This window comes from Miniopterus natalensis, chromosome X (assembly GCF_054644295.1).
Source record: "Miniopterus natalensis isolate mMinNat1 chromosome X, mMinNat1.hap1, whole genome shotgun sequence".
Lineage (NCBI taxonomy): Eukaryota > Metazoa > Chordata > Mammalia > Chiroptera > Miniopteridae > Miniopterus > Miniopterus natalensis.
The window spans coordinates 62,708,317-62,730,716 of record NC_142103.1 but is presented as its reverse complement, the minus strand read 5'-3'; the positions used below and the strand labels follow the sequence as shown (position 1 = coordinate 62,730,716).

The window sequence follows — 22,400 nt, the reverse complement described above, 5'->3', positions numbered from 1 at the left end:
GCCATCATTAAAAAAACTTTTTGAATATCTAAAAAAGAAATTAATGTACAAAAATCCATTGTCTTCCTATATACTAAGAACAAAACTCCAGAAAACAAAATGAAAAAAACAATTTCTTTTACAATTGCAACCAAAACAATAAAATACCTAGGAATAAACTTTACAAAGAATGTGAAAGACCAATATACTGAAAATTACAAAGCATTATTAAAAGAGATTGAAAAAGACACAACAAAATAGAAAAATACCCCATGTTCATGGAATGGAAGAACCAACCTAGTTAAAATGGCCATATTACCCAAAGCAATAAGCAGATTCAATACAATCCCCATTAAAATACCAATGTCATTTTTTTAAAGAACTAGAACAAGAAATCATCAGATTTGTATGGAACCACAAAAGACCCAAAATAACCATAGAAATCCTGAGAAAAAAGAATGAAGCTGGAGGTATCACCCTCCCTGACTTCAAATTATACTACAGAGCTATGAACATCAAAACAGCATGGAGTTGGCACAGAAACAGACACACAGATCAGTGGAACAGAATAGAGAACCCAGATATAAAACCATATGTATATGGGCAGATAATTTTTGACAAAAGAACCAAACACACAATGGAGTAAAGATAGTCACTTCAATAAATGGTGCTGAGAAAACTGAAAATCCACATGCAAAATAATGAAATTGGATTACAGTTTGCCCTGGTGTACAAAAATTAACTCAAAATGGATCAGAGACCTAAATGTGATACCTGAAACAGTAAGTTACATAGAAGAAAACATAGGTACCAAACTTATGGACCTTGGTCATAGAGAACATTTTATGAACTTGACCCCAAAAGCAAGGGAAGAAAGGCAAAAATAAATGAAAGGACTATGTCAAACTAAAAGCTTCTGCGCAGCCAAAGAAACTGACAATAAAACAAAGAGACAGCCAACCAAATGGGAGATGATATTTGCAAATAGTAGCTCTGACAAAGGTTTAGTTTCCAAAATATATAAAGAACTCATAAAACTCAACATCATCCAAACAACATACAAACAGCCAATAGATATATGAAAGATGTTCAACCTCACTAGCAATTAGGGAAATGCAAATAAAAACTACAATGAGATACCACCTCATACCTGTTAGAACAGCTATTATCAACAAGTCAAGCAATCACAAGTGTTGGAGAGGTTGTGAAGAAAAGGGAACCCTCATTCACTGCTGGTGTGAATGCAGACTGGTTCAACCACTATGGAAAGCAGTCTGGTGATTCCTCAAAAAATAAAGACTAGAACTACCATATGACCCAGCAATCTCTCTCCTGGGTATATACCCAAAAAACTCAAAAACATGTATTCACAAAGATATATGCACCCTTATGTTCATTGCAGCATTATTCACCATGGCCAAGACATGAAAACAACCAAAGTGTCCTGTGATAGAGGACTGGATAAAGAAGATGTGGTACATGTATACAATGGAATACTACTCAGTCATAAGAAAGGATGAATTACTGCCATTTGCAACACCATGGATGGACCTTGAGAATATTATGCTAAGTGAAATAATTCAGTCAGAAAAAGCTAAGAACCATATGATTTCACTCAAATGTGGGATATAAAACTGAAACTTGTGGACACAAACAGCAGTAGTGGTTGCCAGAGGTAAGGGGGTGGGGAGGTTAAGGGTGTCTTAATATATGGTGATGGGAGAAGATATGACTTTGGATGTTGGGCACACAGAGCAATATACAGATCTTGTGACATAGAAACCCACACCTGAAACCTATATGTTCATATTAACCACTGTCATCCCAATAACTTGAATAAAGTGTTAAAAGTTTAAAAAATTAAAAAAATAAAACAACCTTCCCTAATTTTCTCCTAACACTAACCAGCCTTCTATAAATAAATAAATAAATAAATAAATAAATAAATAAATAAATAAATAATGTTTATTGTATGTCAATCATACCTCAATAAAGCTGTTTAAAAATACAGTAACGTTTTACTATTTTTTTTTTAATCCTCACCTGGTGATATGTTTATTGATTTTTAGAGAGAAAGGAAGGGAAGGAGGGAGGGAGAGAGAGAAAAGAGAGAGAGAGAGACATCGTTTGGTTGCTTCCCATGTGTGCCCCCACAGGGGATGAAACCTACAACCTAGGTATTTGCCCTGACCAGGAACTGAACCCACAAACTTTTTGGTGTACAGGATGATGCTCCAATCAACTGAGCCACCCAACCAGGGCAACATTTTCTTACTTTTTAAAAGCTATATATTTTCACAATTCAAAAATTTGAAAACACAGAGAAGCAAGGCAAAAAAATAAAATAAAAAATCATCTCAATTCCAATCACTTGGAGACAACTATTTTTACTTGGCATGCATTCTTACAAATTTTTCTATACATATATCAATATAGTTTTATCAATGACAAGATACATAATACATACACTTATAACCTGCTGTTTAAAATTTACTGATGTTTTAGACACCTTTCCACATTAATAAAATTCAACAACTCCTCCCTCAAAGGAAGAACGGATGAAAGGGAGGAAAGGGAAGGAAGAGCAAGGGAAAGGGGAGAAAGGAAGTAAGGAAAGAAAGTGAACAAATGATTGATACATTCAACAACATTGACGAATTTTAAAATAATTATGTTGAGTGAAAGAAGCCAGAGCTTGCCAAAAAATATATACTATATAACTCTAGCTATGTAAAACTCTGGAAAAATGCAAGTTAATCTAGTGACAAAAGGCATATTTTGCCTGGAGCTGGGAAGGGACAGGGAGTGGATTTGGGCTGGATCTATCCATTACTTTGATTGCAACAATGGTTTCATGAATATGTACATATGTCAAGACTTGTTGAGTTGCACAGTTTAAATATATGCAGTTTATTAATTGTTAATTGTTCCTAAATAAAGCTTCAAAAAATCATAGATGGGGAAATTGAGGCTCAGAGGACACACAGCATGTCCATTGCTCAACTAAGACTAAAACCATATTTGGATTCCTGATCTAGTACTCCACTGTACCTTGGTGCTTGACAGGCTCTGGTACGACTGATCTACTCACATCTCCTCCTCCATTGCTCTACTCCTGGGTCTCTCTCCACTGGGGATCCATGGGAAAGTCCCTGAGATTCCCCCCTGACCCAGTCATGCTTGCCTGCCTCAGAGGCACTTCTCCTGAGCTCAATTAGGCAATGGCTCTGTGGACTTGGTACTCTTGGACTCTTGGGCAGTGCCTCCCTGTCTGGATCCATATCATGATCTTGGGTCTTCCTCCATCCTCAAGCTCCCTGCTCCATACTACTTAGGCAACTTAGAGGAATTAAGCAAAGGCTGATCAATGATTCTCCTATTGTTTACAGATGAAGACACTGAGGTCTACAGACTTTGTTTATGGCAAGGTAGAAAACATGGGCCGCATCACCATGCCCTATTTCCTTGTCTGGCTCTCTGACATTTTTAACATCTCTGCCTTGCTACATCTAGGTTAGCTGGAGACCTTATTATTCAGAATACTGTGAGGTTGGGAAAGGAACTCTGAGCCCATGGGCCAGAAAGAGTGAGTGCAGCTGGGACTGGCAAATGTGTACAGAGCTCAGCAGCTGCCCCCTACTAGGTTAGCAAGTGTTCTCACCCTATGTGGAAATATGTGCCTGCTCCAATGATCTGTCCAACCACTAGGGAAGAACAGCAGGGGTCAGATGGCTAATTTTTTAAGCTTTGCTTTCAGGAAGCATCAGGGCCTTTGCAGAGCCAAAACAAGAAACAAATGTTAAAACAATGAGCCCCTTCCTGCCCTGAGAAGGAAACTGGATAGGGCCCTGCCCTCATCTTAGAGAACACTTTTGAACTAAGTAGGTAGCCAACTTGGGTAGCTCCTTCCACTTAACAACCCAAGGAGACAGGTCATCACTCTGTCTCCAGAAGTAGCTCTTCCCACACTTGCAGTCCACCATTACAAAGGAAACCTTGGAAGGAAACCCTTGCAGCATTATTTACAATAGCCAAGATGTGGAAGAAATCTTGGTGTCCATCAATACATGGATAAATAATGGAGAGAGATGTGATATATATATGAATATTACACAACATTAAAAAAGAATAAAATATTTTCATGTATGACAACATGGATAGACCTACAGGGTATTATGATAAGTGAAATAAGTCAGACAGAGTAAAACAAATGCTGTGTGGTTTCACTTATATGTGGAATCTAAAAAAAAAAGAAAAGAAAACAAAAACATACTGCCAGAAACAGAATCCAGAAGGGATAAGGTGGGGGGATGGGTAAAAATTGTGAAGGGGAAGCCCTGTCCAGTGTGGCCCAGTTGATTGGGCATCGTCTAGTGCACCGAAAGGTTATGGATTTGATTCCAGGTGAGGGCACATGCCCAGGTTGCAGGCTCGATCCCCAGTGGCATGCATACAGGAGGCAGCCAATCAATGTCTTGGTCTCATGTCTATGTTTTTCTCTCTCTCCCTCTCCCTTCTTCTCTTCCTACAAATCAATAAAAAATCTTTTTAAGAATGTGAAGGAGTAGATAGGCAATAATAGTGTTATAAGCTTGCATAGTGACAGATGATTACTAGAATTAGTAAGGTGATCATATTTTAAGATATAAAAATGTCACATCACTATACTATACACCTGAAACTAATATAACATTTAATATTGTATATCAACCCTACTTAAACATTAAGTGACTTTTCCAGGGATATTTACACTTTCTGTTAAGTGTTTCTGAGAGAAATGGGGAAAATGAGGGAAAGAGCAGAGGAAGGAATTTAAAAGTCCTTACAGGCCACAGGATATCACAGTGGTTAGCAACTTGCTTCCCAATTGAGAAATTTAATTAAGTCTCAGCTTGGCCATTCTGGAAGTAGGCTTGGACCTGTACCACTACAGGAAGGTTCTGGGATGGATAGACATGAATTTAAGAACAAGATATTTTACTTACTTGCTGTTTGACCTAGAACAAGTTACTTCACATTTCTCTAAGCCTGTTTCCTCATCTGGAAAATAGATATTATAAAAGTATCAACTAAATGTTTGTTTTGTAAAGATTAAATGAGGCCATATAAGAGAACTGGCATGTAGAAAATGAAATGTTTTCCTGGAGAGAGATGAGGACAGTCACTTTTTTCATGCTGCTACTGAAGGGAACCTCATACCTATGCAATAAATCCCTCCTTTAGCTAGCTCAGGCTCGTTGAATGGCCATTATGCAACAGTTCATCTTTGTATGCAGAAGCTAATAACCGTTCAGAGCAGTGGGTCCTTATGGCACCCCACGGGCTCCAGCACATCTGAAAACCTGAAATACAGCAGTAAGAAACCTGACCATGACAAGTGGGAGCCAGACCCTCAGTAGGACAAATGTGAAGTACAGTCTAGGACTGGGCTGGGCACTAGCTACTTATCTGAGAGGTACCTCTGCAATAGGTGTGGAAGTGCTAGAGTTGGCAAAGGGACGGAGGTCAAGGTTTTGAATCCCCTCTCCCAATTCAATCCACCAGGAAGAGCAAACCATCATCATGGCAAGGATGAGTGGGTGGGAGGGGAAGACAATAGCCCTGCTCATGGTAGCACTGAGGAAGCCAGAGCCCATAGACTAAAAATAAACCTCTTGGCAGCAAGAGGGGGAAAGTCCTAGCACTACTGTCTTTTAATTTCAATCCCATCTCACTTTGAAGAGTCCTTTTATCTTCCAAAACACTTTTCCAGCACTTATCTCATTAGATCTTCATAACATCTGTGTAAAATAGGCCAGCAGATATCCTCCTTGTCATCTTTCTTCATAGTGGTAGTAATAGCTGACATTTACATAGGGCTTACTATATGACAGACACTACGTTAAATTCCTTATGTGTGTTAGCTATGTCATCTCATTTAATCCTCATAACAACTTCATAAAGCAAATACTATTAGTGTCCCCATGTACTTTCCCTCAAGTAAGTTAACGGACCAAGAGAGATTCAGTGACTATACTAGGTCACAAAACAAGTAAGTGGAAGAGCTGAGACTCCAACCCAGGTTTGTCTGGCTTTAAAACCCTTGCTCTTACTTACTCTGTGATATATAACCTATTTTTCAAAGGAAGAAAATAGAGTCAGAGAGTTCCAGTGGCTTGCTCAAGGATACAAAACAAGCTAGTACCAGAAGGAGGCCTAATTTGGGGCCTTCTGACACTCAGCCCAGTGTTCTTTCCTTTATTCCCAACTGTATCTTGCATCATCACTGGCATGACTGCCCAGTTATTAGTAGTGCACTCCAGGTGTCCTGTGGTCACCATGTGCTTGGAATGCCAGAGATCAAGTAAGCATCCCATCTTCTAATAAGGTCAGAGTTTAATTTCATTATTTTGATAACTGCTCAATAGATGAAGTAACAAAGGTGCAAAGAAGGCAAACAGCTTGTACCAGGAACAGAGAAATTCCTCGAAGTTCTTAACTCTCAAGTTTGGGCTTATTTCACTTGAATGCCCATATGTGTGCCCATGAGGCAGCAAAGAAAGCAAAATGGGTCAAAAGAAACTCAGATAAAAGAAACACAATATACTCCTTGCCCCCTTTTACTTGAGTGTGGAGCCCTCAGGGCAGGGACCAAGGAAGCTGACATAGAAGTGAGGTAGCTGAAGAGAAGGTCAGGAGCCTATAGGGATAAGACAGAGAGGTTTGGAAAATATAATTTGGGTAGAGGTAGAGGCAAGGTAATGTCAGGGTCTTGAAGGTTTGGAGTGTCTATGGTGTCCCTGAATGAGGCAAGGAACGGGTAGGAACACGAGCAGAGTTGTAAACACATTTCCACATTGGTTTTCAGCCATGAAACCAATACTGACTAAGAATCTGCCAGGACTTTGGCCTAGCACCAGGGGCTGAGGTGTCTATGAAACAATGTAAGCCAAAGGTTTGGCCGCACTAAGCAAGAGGTTAACACACATGTAAAAGGATTGGGAATCATTTTTCCAGTGATTCCCAAATGCTAGCTTGGTGACCATGCTTGACTGGCTACATCTGCACTACCTAGGTAATTAAAGGACACTGCCAAGTTTGGGAAGGTCTGGATTGGCTCAACTAGAATTGTCCATTGTCAGGGTCCATTATGGGGAGTGAGAAGTGCAGGAGGGTGTCAGAAGGAACATTTGGCTGGAGGTCTCATTCAGAAAAGGTCTTTAATATAGATCTTTTCAATCCTGTAATTATCTTGTGAATGACATTCATTGCATTGTATTTGCATGATGTGTGTTTAAATGTTTAGCTGTTAAAGGTAAGTATTTCAAAAGCATCACAATTTCTGATATCATAATTTGACATTTTTTCATTTAAAAATATCCAGAGAGTGTCACAAAATGAATGTATCCTGACCCTTTCTCCAACTCTGAGTGTGAAGAGCTTTAAATAACACTGTCATGAAAAGGACCTAGATCTTTAGGTACTAGAGAGCCCACACATAGTTTACGGCGAATGTTAAAAAGTTAATTGTGGTCATTGTGTCCATAAGGGTGTGGAGGCAGCATTGTAAGCCACCACTGAGGAGGCTGGTGTCAGAGTTTTTAGGGAGGGTAGGAAGGAACTTACCAATGGGAACAGACTTAAAACAACCATACACACAACAGTTTGGAATAGCAACACTTAGTGCTCATATAAATCAACCTTTTCATTTCACACATGGAGAAAATGAGGCCCAGAGAGATTAAAGTGTATCACCCCAAATCACTAGTCTGTTAGTGCCAGAGCCTAAAGTAACATTATATTTTTCAAGTACAACAAGACTAAGAAATTAAAAAGAGAGAAGGTGGAGAGAGCTGAGGAGGACTCCAAAGTTTCAAGCATGTATCTGCATCCTACATAGTGTTTGGACATAGTTCCTCGAAGATGTTCCTTGGGCCTTCCCACCCTGTGGAGAATGGGCATATTTCAAGGAACACTTCAAAGACAATAGCTGAGGTCCTACCCTCTGGTCCAAGGGCGGGGAATTTGGAAGACCCCAGGGGCTCTTTTCATACAGTGAGCCAGGTACTGGTTTGAGTTCTGGCTAAGGATCCCTGTATGGTGAGTTTTGGTGGGGCAGCAGATATCAGTAGAAGTCAAGCTGCACAGCTCCCATTGCAGCCTATTCCATTCTTCTATGTGGGTGGCAATCTCCAAGAGTCAGGGTGGGGGTTGGGTAAATAAGCTACCAAGGACCAAGGTGAAGAGGAACAGGAGCTGTTTGTTGAGACATGTGCTCTTTGGTGGAGGTGGCCTCCATGCCAAAACAAACTCCTTCAGAAATAAATATTGTACATAAAAGACTAATTATGTGTTTGAAGTTTGGAGTTTAGTAGGAGAGAATTGGCTCTGTTCAGAATAAACTTTCTCAGTCTGCAGTGCCAGGCTGCACAAGGGAATATGAGAGGGCAGAGTGGGAAGTGGGAGTCTCTAGTACCTCTCTGGCTAGAGAGTGATGTTTATCTAGGAAGACAGTTTCACAAAGTTGGTTTTCCTGGGAACTGAAACAAAAGGGAGCCAGAGCAGAGATGGGGCCCACCAGAGGTGGCAGCAACAGCACTGGATCTTGCACCTTGCCCTACTTGAGCAAAGGGCTACAGCTGCACCCTCTCCAACTTCCTAATTCAACTAAAGAGTGCTGTTGTCATCAGCTGCTAATAAAAATGACCTGGGGAGAGTATCTCTCTGCACCCCCCAACCCTGGGTTGCTTGCTTTCTGCATCATCTGCCCAAGCCAAGAAAATAACTTCTCTGACAGAGTACAAGTGGAGGTCAAGCAGCTTTTCTGTACACAGCCCAGGCCTCTATGGTAAAAGGTTGGCCCTGCAGATACTAAAGAATAGTTTGACAATTGAGTGTCTAGCACTAGGATCATCATTTCCTTTTATATACTTTCAGGCAAATAACTTAACCACATCAAATTAACTTACTCTGTAAAATGGAGTAATAGTAGTCACATTCATTATAAGGTTATTGTAAGAACTGTACAAAATAATGCATATGAAGTAAAATTAGTGGCATGTAAAAAAGGGGAGCACATAATTTATCATCTAAACCATGCCAATTTTGAGAGGGAATTTTAATTTCAGCAATTAGAATGGGACAACATCTAGTTATTATGTTTATAAAGGTTATCTATTATGAAGAAACCTGAATTTCAGTTCTGCAATTAATTGCTGTGAAACTTGAAGCAAATGACCTCCTTTTTTTTTAACTCAGCTTATCTGTGAAATAGTAAAGAAGGTAAAAGGGGTAAACTCAGAATTACACTAAGGTTGATAATTGTTTCTTAGAGATTCATCGAGAATGTGCATTCTGTTGCAGAATATAACCCAGCTTTGAGCATTGCTTTAAATTACCAATAATGGAGTAAATACTGTATAGGATTCCGGCTTTCTAATTATTGCAATAAGGGCAAGAACCCTGTGTTCTCTGGTCCTCGCATCCCAGCTCAGAGAAAGAAGAGGCTAGTTGCACCGTACCTGTGTTTTTTCCCCATCCAACGTTTGACAAAGTGGGGTTCAACATAGAGGAGAGAGAGGAAATAAAACCTGGGCTCCAAAGGACTGCAGACCCACTGGGATCATTGTTTTCCATGAGCACAAGCCCCACATCAGGACCAGTGGCAAAGAGGCCTCATGGGTGGAGAGTCTGGGAGAGGGGGTGCCCAAGAGACCAGAGGGTCTTTCCTTTCTGTTCAAGGAAACATACAGACCTTCAATAGCTCAGTACGTACAAAACACCCTGAAAGCAAGAAAACTCTGAAACCAAAGAATAGGAATAAACATGGAACTAAAACAAGGTGTTTCCTTATTTTTTTTTTCCATGAAAGTTTCATTTAAACATTTCTGTGTGTCACTGAGCTCAGTAAATCTAGAACCCACAGGACATCTTCCTGTGTTTTTACACCCTTCCCTCCTGTGTCACTTCCTCCCACATACACAGGAGATGAGCAGCAGGTGTGCAGAAAAGTGGCAGACTTGCTCAATGCCTTCTATGTCAATTTCCAAGTCAATGGAAGACAAATCACAAGTTTGAAGAAGGAAATACCTTCGCTCTCTGCATGAGTAGGGGGAAGGAGAAAGCTCTTTGAAAAACAGTTGAACTTTTGCCCTTTTTTTTGTTTTAATCCTCACTCCACGTTATTTTTTCCATTGCTTTTGATTGGTTGCCTCCAGCACATGCCCCGACTGGAGCCGGATATCAAGCCTGCAACCGAAGTACACGCCCTTGACCAGAATTTAACCCGTGACCCTTCAGCCCTAAGGTTGATGTTCTAACCACTGAGCAAAACCAGCTAGGGCACTTCTGCCATTTTTTCGAGACCTCACAACCCACACTTCGCATCACCACAACCAGCAAAAGAAAAGGCGTCCAGTTCACATGCAACTTCTGCTCAAAAGGGCCACTGAGGACACAGCAATGAGTTTGGGGTCTCAGCCCACTACTTCAAGAACTCCTAGTCTGAAGAAGGGGAAACTCACATCTCCTTCAAGCTCCAGAATGTGCCCAATTCTCACTGAGATGACAGAAATTTCCTGAAGGTCCTCCACACCCTAGACCATGCCTGCCTGACCTGACCAATTGCTCTCCAGGGCTACCTTCCTAACCAACCAGAACTGACTCCTCCAGAAATGAGCTCCACCAGGACAGTGCCTGCAGCAAAGGACTTATTCCTGAACCCCTGATATGGGCTCTGCTGGGCTCCCACAGCCCCCAGCTTCCTTTGGCTTGGGATAGCTCCCTGGGTCAGAATCTCCTTTTGAGTACTTGTCTGCCTAGCTGGATTGCAAACTCTGTGAGGCAGGAACCACATCCCACTTGTTCACTGTTTGGTTCCCAAGAACTCAGTCACTATTTGTTGAATAAATGAAGTAGCCAGAAGACTCAGTGGTGACTGGTCGCGTGGTCAAGTTGATGTCCCAGCTCAAGCACTTGGTAGTCAGACATGCTGTGACCTCCTTTCCTGCGGTGTGCATGCATATGTGCATGTTTGTGTATGTGTGTGTGTGTGTTCTGTGTTCCCTCAGGAGAACCCAGGAGCTCCCTGAGGGTGGGTTTCACAACTTGGTTTTAGTGTGTGCCACAACTTTGCTCCTTAGGGGACTGACTCTTATCTTCGCCACCTTCACCTCTTCCCAGGAAAGTTACCTCCTTAGAAGGACCTCTTCCTCACTCCAGGCTCCTCCTTGTCCCAGCTCTGTATGACCTTGAAAAAATCTTTGTTTCCTTATCTGGGAAATGGGGAAGCTGGGGTACATGGAGGGCAGGGAGCCAATCAGTGCCATGATTGCTCATCTCCATGATGTCTGAACACTGCTGCCTCCTGAACACCTCAGGGATTGGAAGCAGAGACTTGAGGAATGCAGGCCTCACTCTCCCACCATTGTGACTTGAGTTGTAGTGATGAAAATGCCTGATTCCCACCCAGGTACTTCTAAGACAATCAATATGCTTATCCAGGCCTGAGCCTCTGCCAGAGGAAATAAGGCTCAGAGACAGTAGGAAAGAGGCAGTAAGACCTTCCTGACTGCAAAGATGATTAAGACCAGCAACCATTTACCAAGGGAGGTTGTGGGTCTCCCTGTCCTGGAGATCATAGAAACATGGGAGCTAATGGGTCCCTAGAGATCATCTGTTCCAGCCTCTTCATTGTATAGATTAGGAAAGTGAGACCCACAGGGAGGATGTTGCCCACCCAGGGTCACAGAGCAGCATAACAAAAGAGCAGAAAACCAGCCCTGTTGCTAGGGCTCTCCAGCCAGACTGGATTCCATTACTCCAAGCTGAGAGGCTTCCTTTAATCACAGGACACCTGGCCAATTCTCTGGAGAGTCTTTCTTGCACAGATGAGGTCTCCCTGAGGAAGCCTAAAAGCTCAGGCTGCTCCCTGGACATGCCCTTGAGTCCTCCGAGGACAAGAGAGACCCCTATCACTCTGGAATATCAGATGACTGCTCCTGTCTGAGGTCCTGGATCTCTCCTCAAAGACTTGCCTGTACATCCAGCCGACCCACCATCCATAAGGCCCCTCCTCACTTAGGCAGTCAGTCGGCCCCTCAGTGGGGAACACCTTCCAAATGGCTCTGGGTGAGTCACAGATATCCAAAAACAAGGTTCTTGCATTGGGGTAGTTTATGGGCGAGGGACAGATTGAGATACATGTACTCTAGGGCAGCCACTAGGGAGGAGAGAAATGGGTCAGGGAGTTCAAGGAGGTGGGATTGCATAGGTCTTTGACAGATGCTGGGTAGGATCTGGATGGACCAGGAGGTGGGAAGAGGTGAAGGCCTTCCCTGCCTCCTTCCTAAAGCCTTCCCTCACCTTTCTGGAGGTAGAACAGGTGGGGGTGGCAGAGTGTTGTTGTCAGAGCACAAACAGGAATTTGGACTCTAACATGAGTTACTGGCCTTGGCCAGTACCTTAGTAACTAAGTGATCTTGAGTTCTTCATTTCGTAGCTTTGAATCTGTCTCCTCATCTCAAAATTTGGGAACTAATGATGCCTCACATAGCCTGAGGCACAGCTTACAGGTTTCAGGAAAAGCCTGGGGCCAATGGCTTTTCAGGATAATTTCAGTTCCTTGATATTTCAGTATATTGGGCAGACATACTTGGAAGCCCAGAGTTGCTATAAAGATTATTTTAAACTGAAGACATTTGAGATTCTACAGATAACAGGGAGAAAAGGCCTTCTCAGAGCTTCCCTTATCTGACTAAAAGCAGCAACTCTGGGAAATAAAGCTGCCACAAAATTCCTTCTCAGGGTGGATCTATCCCCAGAATGTAGTCAGTGCATTAAATTTACCCCAAATGCCTTCTGCATGGGAAGTTTTGTGGCCCTGAAGGAGACAGAAAGACCACTCACACTGGTATAGACAAACATTATCACACACTTTCTTATCAAGTGTTTGTTCTCCTGCATCTTTCCAAAAAGTCATTTATTTCCCATGCAAGTGCTTTTCTCCTTCTTTTCATGTATTAAATTGGTATATGCACCCCAAATTCCAACCACCCCTTTGAGTTATCATCACTGAGTAGTTCCCCTGTGTATATGGAGGCTGAATATGTACATAAACTGTTTTTCCTCCTGTTAATCTGCTTTTTATCAGTTTAATACACACACCTCAGTTACTGAAACTAAGAAAGTAGAGGAAAGTTTTCCTCCTCTACAACATTCAGAAAGGGGAATCTATAGATTGATGTGTAGATTGTACTTAGAATCTGACTCAAATGCATTAGAAGAAAACCAAACCTTTCATGACATTGACAAGGCACTGATGGGGTAATTTGATAACATTATGGAATTATTGTTAATTACTTTAGGTGTTATGATAACGCTGTAGTTATGTTAAAAAAGAGAATTCTTATGTTTCAAAGCTATATACTAAATGCATACAGATACAATGATGTGCTATCTGGCCAGGACTTGACAGTTGTTGATGCTGAGTGATGTGCACAAGAGGATTTCTTATGCTATTCTACTTGTGTATAAGCTTGACATTTTCCATAACAAAACATTTTCAGTATGAAATGGAAAAGGGTAGATCAAGGAGGTGTTTACCCAAATGTGGTTTATGTACTAAACTTTGGAAGGCTTTTCATTATAGAGAACAATCCTAAATTTAAGAATGTGTGTGATTTGTGAACATCAGCAACATTGGTGGCAGTGGCTTATGACTGGAGACAGAGATTTCACCCCTCATTTCAACCCCCTCATTAGGCAGCATCTGTGCTGCTCCTCTCAGCCTGTGACAGCCTGTTTGGTTGCCAGGCAATGGAAGCCAGGAGCCAGAATCCCTTTTCTTGGGAGGGAGAAAGGGGGAAGCAGGAGGGAAGCAAGGAGGGGGAAAGGTAGAGAGAAGTTGCCCAGGGGAAGGCTTTTCTTGCCTAGGGGCCTGGCCCAGAGGGAGAGATAAAGGGTGCAGGTCCCCTGTTGGATGCCAGTTTCCCACAGACCCCACTTTCCATCTTTTATTCCTGGGGGGGCAGCCACATTGTGAGAGCTTGAGGCCACACAGAAGGATTGGGGGAATGCATGTATGTGCACATCTTGTGAAGACCAATGGGATGTTTCATTAAGATACCTGTTAGCACCCATTCACAGAGCCAGAATTCCAGGCAGACTTCTCCTGGGAAACACTCTTGAACTCTGATTAAGTTAAAAAGTTCTAGGAAAGCAGCTCATCAAATGAAAAATCTACACTGCTGATCACCTTGAGCTGGGATCATCCCAGAAGATAGGAGGGCAGGAGGCTTCTTTTTTGGGTAGAGAAACCTGTCTTCACTAACCTTTGGGGAAAGGAAACAAGAGTGTCTGGTGTTACATAGTGATCTGGCAGTCTTATGGACAATGACCATGTTGAGGAGCTCTGTCTTCTGGCATTGGTTCAGATCCAACTGTCACTGAAAGGCTGTGTGGTTCTGAGCCCATCTCTGACTCTTGTTTCCTGATCTCAGAAGGGGAAAGTTATCATGTTTGGTCCCTTGCCTCCTTTCAGGCCCAGACGGGCCGGTATTAAAATGCACCTCCCCACTCCCATCCACCAGGTAAGACTGAAGTTACCAACATAGACAGTGACCTCTGTCTCTCTTTGGCAAGGGCAATTCTAGAGCCACCCAGTTGTGATCATGAGCTCTCTCCTCTTGGCTTGGGAGATGGAATTCAGAGGGTCTCCAGGCTGGCATGATGAGGGATGAAGTCAAGAAGCTGTCTCAGAAATCAACCTTTCAAGATGCAGTATGTAACAGAGGAAGGCTGTCTGTATCCAATGATAAAAACATAAGGGAGGCCAGCAGCCAGAAGCTGAGCAAGAACAAGACCCAGACAGCCCCCTCTTTCAGCAGCATCTTTGTGGCTCCTGGTTGCTAGGAGCAGGCTCTTCCATTGCTAAGCAACAGAAGCCAGACGGATTAAATCCGATTTCCTGAGCTGACTGGAAGGGGGTCAGGGAGGAGAAGGTGGAATGCAAATACCTTGGGGAAGCTCATTCTTGCCTTCAAGCTTTGCTGGGGGATGTGGGTAATGGCTGAAGAGAAGGGGAGGCACAGCTGGGAACTGATCCCTAAGGAGAGGTGGGAGGAGGTGGTAGTGGGAGGGTTGCACACCAGGTATTCATTATAAAAACCCCAAGACCAAGAGTGAGACTAGCAATTAAGATGCCAGTTAGAGAACTAATGAATGTTAATGCTGCTCCTTTTTCGAAACCTCAGGAAAGGCTTTCAGTCCCTGGGGGTATTTCTGATCCACCTGACCAAGGCAGACATGACCGGACAAGGTTTGTCCTACAAATACGGGAGGATCAGAGTATTTTAGGGTCCATAAGCCCCCAAGAATCCTGGGCGTAACTTCTTGCTGAATGATGGGCCCCTTGAAAAGTGGCCCTCTGCTCTCTGCTTGAATAATAACTCCAGGATGACAGCGAGCTCACTTCTTCCTATGACAGCCCTTTCTGTGCCTCACCTTTAGAAAATGCTTTGTCCCATGTAGCCCAAGTCAGCCTTCCTGTGTCTCCTTCTTGCAGAGGTCCAAATCTGTCTTGCTGTTGGAACCTGAAACCTCTCTCTTCTGTGAGGTCCACCTTCCACCTCTTGCCACTTCTCAGGGTCACATTGTATGGAGGCTTCACCATGACTTGGTACCCTCTGATTCCTCCCTTCCCCCAGCCTGGCACTTAGCCTCCTTGAGGAGCAAGCTAGTAAGAGGACTAATTTACAAAGAATATCCAGGACCTAATTCATGTCCTTAGAGTTCAGGTTTCTCCCACTGCCTGGCTCAGGTATGGTTCTCCTGGCCCAGAGCATGGTCTTGTTTCACATGGAAAGGAAAAGACTGTGTGTGTGTGTGTGTGTGGGGGGGGGGGGGGGCGGAGTGTTTACAAATCTAATAGAGAAGAGAATGAAGATGTGATGAATCCTATAGATCCATTCTCTAGTGAAACAGCAATAACTAGTGAAATTATTTAAATTTAAAAAATTATCCTAATGTCATACAGTACATGGAGGAACATTTCATCAGGAAATTCTAAGTTTGGTAATAACAGCAAGACTTTATAACACTTTAGCCATACCTTTCTCCCATTCCTGCCTAGTGCCCCCCCCCCCATATCACTGTGTTTAGGCTCTATCCCGTGTCTGTGACACCAATAAAAGGGCTGTTTATCTTCCTCTAACTATTAGTACTAAGCTACCATTTGATCCCTGGAAGGTCAGGATTTTGAAATCTCTTATCTGTCCCTTCCAACTCTGTGTTGCAGAAACTTTATTCCAGACAGGCAAGGCCCAAAGGACTAGAGAGACTTTGTACCACCCAGCTCCTACTGGCATGGTAGAAGCTCTACTTCAGGCATGGCAGGACAAGACTATTGTGTCTTTGATAACCTCTGTCTCAGCTCACTCATAAGATGGAGGTTCCAGGAAAAGCAGAAGCTACTATCTTTTCCCAGCTCTATGAGCAGGGTTTTCACTCTGGAAGAAATGAGTTGCCCTTCCCACCTCCAGCTCAAATGCAGTGAAGAAGTTCTGCACAGTAGAACTTCTGCATGGCTTTTAAGAATGGCAAGTACGACAGAGAATTCCCTAAAGGGAATAACTTTATTTTAAAAAGAGAGTGAAGAAGTTCTTGCCTAACGGTATTGTCAGAAACAATGAAGCTCTTGGTGGTAGGCAATTAAGAGAGGACTGGAAACTACATGATTCCAGTAGCAACTGTAGAGTGCTAGACCAGCTACAAGTTTGCCTGAAAAACTGATAATAGCCTGCCCCTGCAAGGTAGTACAACTGTAATTGGATTGGGTTATGTAACAATTTATGCCCATGAGCATCATTAAGAGAGAACAATAGTGGAATTAAGAACAAATAAGTAGAGGCTAATAGGTAGGTTTGATACTACTAGAGACAGATCAGAAAGAAGCTAAATGGGCATCTCAGTGAAAGAAATAGAAGGTGCTGCTAAAACTACAGTTATCACGAGTGGTAGTGATAATGTGTACATGACCAAGGCTGCAACTTTTGAGGTGTAACATAGAGACTGAATAAACTCCACCAAACTAGTACAGAAGTCAGTAACAGTATCTGGAGATGGTATACTGTATTACCGGAAATGTCCAGTTTTCAATGAAAAATGATGAAACATGCAAAGAAACAGGAAAATGTGACCCATAAACAGAAAAAAAAGCAGGTAATAGAAACTTTGGAGTGGGCCAGATGTTGTACTTAGAAGACAAAGCATCTATTACAAATATGTTCAAATAATTAAAAGAAATTAAGGGGGAATGGGGGACATCAAATAGTGTCAATAAAAATAAATTAATTTTAAAAATAATAATAAGATGATATTAAGAAAACAGTAGGAAGATGGCGGCACACTGACAAGAAGCAGTTCACCCTTGCTCCCAGACATGGACAAGATTTACCACTAAAATACTGTGCAGCAAGCTTGGAAAAGCAAGAGAAATGTACCTAAGTGGACATATTTTGAGTAAGGAACACTGAAGAAACATCATAGAGTCTGAAAAGAGAGCAGGAGTGTAGAAAGGGAGAGTCCCCTGAAGCCAGTGCTGGGCTGCGAGGCTTGAGGGTTGGAGGTTGCAAAACTCCTTCTATTTGGGAGTGTGGACTGGGATCTCAAACCTGGAGCATAGAAGAAAGGAAGGAAAGCCCATGCATGGCTGGCAGAAGGAGGCAGGGCAGCAGTGTGCCGACTAGGAGAAGCCTGTGCCTTCCCAGTGAAACAGTGCACCTAATGGTGGCAGCTGGGACAGGAGACTTTCATTCAGGGTGCTGACCATAGGAAAGGCTGTCCTGCAGGGTGTGGTTTCTGCATAGAAAAGGGCCAGAGGGCTGCACTCAGCATACAGGGACCATCTGCTTTCCTGTAAGGCACTGTGTTGAACCCCAGAAAACATCTGAACTGTGTGGCATGAAGAAGGGGAAGAGAGGGACCAGAGCCACCAGCTGGGTAGATCTGGACTCCAGACACTGGAGCTCCTGGTGGGGTGAATCAGAGTTATTTGACCTGCTCTGAGGGGATATAGTGCACAAGGAGACTGCCTTACTGAGATCAGCTGTGCAGGAGACCATCATGGAACTGACTTTGTGACCCCTCCTGCTTGGTTCTGAGGCAAGGGGGCACCTGGACCTTGCAGGGCAGGTTCTCGGCCTGTTTGCTGCTGTGTGTGTTTGATTGCTGACCAGGTGTCCACCTTTCTGGCTTGCATTGGGAAGATAGACCAGCAAGAGCTGGGATGGATCTGCATTGTGGAGAGATTGAACTGAGCACCCAGTGAGATCAGCCAACCAGATCTGGGAAAGGAGAAGCAGAGCATGACTACCTCTCCTGCAGGCTAAGAACACCATCCCCAACAGAAAAGGGGTTGGTTCAGGTCACTGAAGCCTCAGATATCTCCACAGGGCACAGTCCTGTGGGGGAAAGGAGAACAGCTCACAGGACGACATTACAAGAGTAAGACTCTCATGGACTATTGTTTGGGAACTGGAGGAAAAGCTTAAAACCCCTCTGGGGGCTGGGCAGGCAATGTGCTCAACAGAATCTTTTAAAATCAAACCCACTGAGCCAAGGATGCTGAAAATGCCCATACAGAAAAGGTAACAGATTGAATTAAATTTGAACTTGCAGCAGGACATTGTATGGGAAACTAGAATTGGAGGATATGGTAGAGACTGAAGAGTTGGCTTCAAAGCAGAGACTAACTTCCCCACAGTGAGTGCCTGGCAGCAAAACCTCTAAGTAAGGTAGACCATATCCCGACTTACCCTAGCAGGCCTACACCCTAAAGACTCTCTTCAGAAGGCTCTGGAATAAATCCAGGCAACCACAAGAGTGAGGTAAAATAGGTGACAAGTGTAGGTGGTCCACAGAGAGCCTCAGACCAGCCTACCACTTAAGTATACCAGTGCCAAACCTAGAGAGCACCTGACATTGGCTGACACACAAGTACCTCCCAGAAGACCCAAAATCAGCATACAAAACAGTGAGCCAAAGACAACATAAGCTGCCCAGAGAAAACTCACCTGATTGCCTTTATTTTTTTAGAAAAAAGAGGGAAAAGAAAAATTTTGTTTTTAATTTTTTAATTAATTTAAAAAATTTATTTTGTCGTGCTTTGCTTGTTTGTTTGCTTTGTTGTGTTTTTTTTTTATTCTATTATCAAGATGTTCTTGATATTCTCTGCTTTGCTGTTGCAATATTATCATTATAACCAATAAGTTTATTGCTTTTCTCTATTATTTCACCCATATCTCTTATTGGCCTCCTTCCCTGTCCTTGCTTTTCCTCTCTCTCTTTTCTTATTCCATTGGCATAACTTTCTTTTTTTTTTTCCTTTTCTTTTTCTCCACATTTATTTTCTGCATTCTTGTCTTTTTGTTTGTTGGTTTGTTTCTATTTCTCTCTTTATTTTTTTTCATTTTCAAACCTTTCCTTATTCCTATTCTCTACCCCCCCTTTTTTTTACTCTCCCTTCTTTCCTTTCAAAATATTTTCTTTGCCCTTTTTATCTCCCAATACCTTCTTTATATTTTACTTTTTTAAAAAATTTTTTTACTATTAGCAATAATACCAGTTTCTCTCTCTCTCTCTTCTTGCTTTAGCATTTGTGTTTTTGTTTTGCTCTCCCAATTTTACTTTTTCTTGGGTTGTTTTCACTGTGATTGTCAGGATATTTTATAAGTTACTGTTTGTTTCAAGGCAGTTTTGTTTTATTTTGTTTTGTCCTGTCAGCACCTGTATAACAGCTCATGTGATGTGATTGTGACTGAGCCTCACAGTTAGTCAATGTGAAAGGAGAGTCCTCCCAAGAAAGCGTCAAAAACAATCTAGATCTAATCACAATAAGAGAGCCCAAAGAAACCACAAAACAGACATCCACAAAAGGAACATGCCTAGAGCAAATAGCTCTGAAATACAAGGAAAACACACCTCTGGGTCTCATTGGACATACGCTACAAAATTCCACCCCACAAGACTGAGAGTCACTAAAATGGGGAGACAAAGAAACAACCCCCAAAGTAAAGAAAAGGAAAAATAGCCAGAAAAAGACCTTGATGAGATGGAGTTAAGCAAGTTATCAGAAATAGAGTTCAGAGTAATGGTTATAAAGGTGTTCAAGGAAATTAATGAGAACCACATGACACTTAAGGGGAAGGTTCAGTAACTTAGTAAAAGCATTAAAAAAAAAGATAAATATCATAAATAAGAACCAGGAAGAAATGAAATAAACTATATATGATATCAATATGTTGGAAGGAATTAAAAGCAGTCTCAATGAATCAAAGGATAGAATAAAGTGACTTAGAAAATAAAATAGAAAAAAACACTCAATCAGAGCAGCAAAAAGAAAAAACATGAGGACAGTCTAAGGAAGCTTTGGGACAAAATGAAGGGAAAAAACGTTCGCATCATAGGGGTGCCAAACGTGGAGAAAAGTGAGCAAGGGATAGAGAACCTGGTGGAGGGAATGACAGAAAACTTCCCCAAGCTGGTGAAGGAGAAAAACACACAAGTTCAGGAAACACAGAGAGGTTCAAACAAGAAGAAGCCAAAGAGATCCACTCTAAGACACATAATAATTCAAATGCCAAATATTACGGCAAAAAGAGAATATTACGTACTGTAAGAGAGAGACAAGTAGTGACCTACAAGGGAACCCCCATAAGGCTGAGAGAGATTTCTCAATAGAAACACTATAGGCCAGAAGGGAGTGGCATGAAGTTCTGAAAGTATTGAAAAGCAAGAACATGCAACCAAGACAGCTTTATGCAGCAAGGCTATCATTTAAAATTGAAGGTGAAATAAAGAGCTTCCGAGACAAAAGAAAGCTAAAGGAGTTCAGTACCATCAAATTACCGCTGAGGGAAGTGCTAAAAGGATTGCTTTAAGAATAAGAAGAAATATTGAGAGACAGGTACATCAGCATAAAGGGAAAAAATGGCATTAAATACGTATATAACAATAATAACCTTGAATGTAAATGGAATAAATGCTCCAATCAAAAGACATAAGGTAGCTGAATGGATAAGGAAACAGGATCCACATGTATGCTGTCTACAAGAGACCCACATGAGAGCAAAAAATTCACACAGTCTGAAAGTGAAGGGATGGAATAAATTATTCCTCGCAACTGAAACAAACAAAAAGCTGGAGTAGCAATACTTATTTTGACAAAGTAGACTTCAAAATAATGACCATAACAAGAAACAAAGAACGTTGCTACATAATAGTAAAGGGATTGATACTACAGGAGGAATTATGCACCCAATATCGGAGCACATAAATATATAAAAAATTTCTAGGTGAATTTTAAGGAGGAGATCAACAACAACACAATCATAGTGGGGGACTTTAACATCCCACTGTCATCATTGGACAGATCATCGAGACAAAAAAATCAACAGGAAACAAACACCTTAAATGACACACTAGATCTAATGGATTTAATTGACATTTACACAACATTTATTTTCAAAGCAGCAGAATACACATTCTTCTCAAGTGCACATGTGGAACAGTCTCAAAAATAGACCACATGTTAGGGCACAAATCAAGTCTCTACAAATTCAAGAAGATTGAAATCATATCAAGCATCTTCTTGGATCACAGTGGCATGAAACTAGAAATCAACCACTATAAAAAACCTCAAAAATATTCAAACACAGGGAGAGTAAATAGCATGTTATTAAACAATGACTGGGTTACCAATGAGATCAAGGAAGAAATAAAAAACTTCCTGGGAAAAAATGAAAATGAACACAAAACAACGCAAAATCTATGGGACACAACAAAGCAGTACTGAAAAGAAAGTTCATAGCTTCACAGGCATAACTCAGGAAACAAGCAAAAACTCTACCAAACCATCAAACAAAAACTAAAAGAATTATACAGAGAAGAGGAAGAAAAGTCCTGTTGAAAGAGAAGGAAGGAAATAAATATCAGAGCAAAAATTGATAACATAAAAACTAAAACAACAATACAAAAGATCAATGAAACCAAGAGCTGGTTCTTTGAAAAGATAAATAAGATTGATGAACCTTTAACCAGACTCACAAAGAAACAAAGAGAGAGGACCCAAATAAATAAAATAAGAAATGAAAGAAGAGCTATAACAAGTGACCCAACAGAAATACCAATGATCATAAAAAAAAATACTATGAGCAAAGATATGCCAACAACCTGGACAACCTGGGTGAAATGGACAAATTCCTAGAAATATACAACCTTCCAAAGCTGAATCAGGAGTAATCAGAAAACCTGAATAGGCTGATAACAACTAATGAAATTGAAGCAATAATAATAATAAAAAAAACTCCCAGTAAACATAAGTCCTGGGCCAGATGGATTTACAGGCAAGTTTTACCAAACATTCAAAGAAGAATTAACACCTATCC

The 22,400-nt window shown here is 41.7% G+C and overlaps 1 protein-coding gene across 2 annotated transcripts in view; it reads right to left on the bottom strand.

Moving 5' to 3' along the window:
* Positions 1 to 22,400, bottom strand: part of SLC16A2 (solute carrier family 16 member 2) — a 129,819-nt gene that overhangs the window by 27,324 nt on the left and 80,095 nt on the right. The gene's annotated exons all lie outside the window — the stretch shown is intronic.